The sequence below is a fragment of the Nelumbo nucifera genome, chromosome 1 (genome assembly GCF_055504915.1).
Source record: "Nelumbo nucifera cultivar China Antique chromosome 1, China Antique-T2T, whole genome shotgun sequence".
NCBI classification, from domain to species: domain Eukaryota; kingdom Viridiplantae; phylum Streptophyta; class Magnoliopsida; order Proteales; family Nelumbonaceae; genus Nelumbo; species Nelumbo nucifera.
Genome location: NC_142649.1, coordinates 171438122 through 171440002, shown reverse-complemented (window position 1 = coordinate 171440002; position 1881 = coordinate 171438122). Strand labels below are relative to the sequence as shown.

At 35.5% G+C, this 1881-nt stretch overlaps 2 non-coding genes across 2 annotated transcripts; both read right to left on the bottom strand.

The window, feature by feature from the left end:
- Positions 1-1049: 1049 nt before the first annotated feature.
- TRNAF-GAA (transfer RNA phenylalanine (anticodon GAA)) lies at positions 1050-1122 on the bottom strand. The gene has a single exon. It is a non-coding gene; the product is annotated as a tRNA-Phe (tRNA).
- A 10-nt stretch (positions 1123-1132) lies between these two features.
- TRNAG-GCC (transfer RNA glycine (anticodon GCC)) lies at positions 1133-1203 on the bottom strand. Its single transcript has one exon. It is a non-coding gene; the product is annotated as a tRNA-Gly (tRNA).
- Positions 1204-1881: the final 678 nt, after the last annotated feature.

The window sequence follows — 1881 nt, the reverse complement described above, 5'->3', positions numbered from 1 at the left end:
CGAAACATGCATTTTAAGATATGTCGGCCTCAATACGATTGTATACATACCAATTTGTATTGATGAATCCGAAACGTTTAAGGAAGAAACAACAATGGTGATTTATCAAACAAAAAAAGAAACAGCAATGATGCCAAACATAAACATAAAAAAAAATAATAATAATTGTTTGGGTTGCTAAAATTTCAAATATGTTGTAATTTGGGTGTGGTTTTGGTAAAGTGTAGTTTAGCCTTCAAACAAGATATATTAAATCGCACTCTCATATGAAAGAATAATTGACTACGGGGCTGAAGTGATAGGGGTGATGCGATATCCAAATGGCTGAAGCTATGCTCCTCTGCCCGATAGCTGAATTGGGATGTCCTTCTTACAAAGCGCGTCTCACACTGACCTTACAGTCACGTCTCACTTTGTATTGGGAATATTTCCCGTATGAATAATAAATACAAGTACGAAAGATGTTTCTGTACTTGATCTAGACTCGATTTAGCTCAGGCGGTTATCATAATAGCCCTATCACTGTTTTATGATGCAGCAACTTATAGTCCTATACACAATGGCTGTTTGACCCCATGGCCAATAAAGCCCTAGTCCCTAGATTTACTGTACACTTGGGATGCAAATGGATCGGATTAGATTTGAAACAAGGTATATCCAAATCTGATCAGATATGTTATAAATCCGACCGGATCTCATAAATACTGAATTAAATTTGAATCCAATTAGAACGTCAAATATCTGAATATGATTTGATCCAATCTATTTATTTAAAAAAATAAATTATTAAAAAAAATAAAATATAACAATTTAAATAAAAAAATAAAAAAAATCAACTATTTTTATCATATATATACATATTTTTATAAAAAATTAAACAATATAAAAAAATCATATATATATATATGTATGGGGTTCGAGTATGATATGGAAAAAATATGTATATGATTTATTTTTTAATCGATCTCTAAAGAAGCCTGAAACCAGAGATCAAGGTACATACATCATGCTGACAAACCTCGTAGAGAAAAATTAAAAAGAAAAAAAAATGCGGTGAGCGTGGATCGAACACGCTACCTTCAGATCTTCAGTCTAACGCTCTCCCAACTGAGCTATCCTCGCGCCAATCCATTGCACCAGCCGGGAATCGAACCCGGGTCTGTACGGTGGCAGGGTACTATTCTACCACTAGACCACTGGTGCTTGTTGATATCATCGTTGTGCTCGACCTTACATAACAAAACCTAACAGGCGAATCTACTGACCCCTTTAATGAATAAAACAACACCATTGATTTTATTATTAAGGTTGTGTTTGGTTTGAAAGAAAAAGTAGGAAAAGGCAGAAAATCCTTTACAAACCTTGTATAGGTTTCCTTACATTTTCCTTCCTTTCCCTACTTTTTCCTTCAAACCAAACATAGCCTAAATGTTTTCGGAGAAGCAAAACACGGTCCATTTTTTTTTCTCTGGATGTGCTGATGTGGGACAAGTAAGAAACTTATCCCCTTACGTTTTTTTGAAAAAAAAAATTATAGGTGCATTACACCCCTTGTGCCATAACTGAGTGTATTGATATTATGTGTGTGATGTTGTATGATCCAATATGTGCCAAACCAAACATGTAAGAGATGAGATCATGCCAACTAGATAGAATTGAATTAGAAGGACGAAGTCGTGCACCGAAGAGATCTGCAAATAGATAAATGATCAGAGGCCCGAGAAGACAATCCCCATAAGACACTTTGACGCTCATGTTAGTAGCAAGAGGGTGAAGTCAGTTGGACTGAGCTTTAGAGGGCGAGTTGGTCCAAGCTGAATAGAGCAATAAGGTAGCAAGAGAGTTAGGGCATTAAGGGAATTGAAGATCATTTAACTTGAG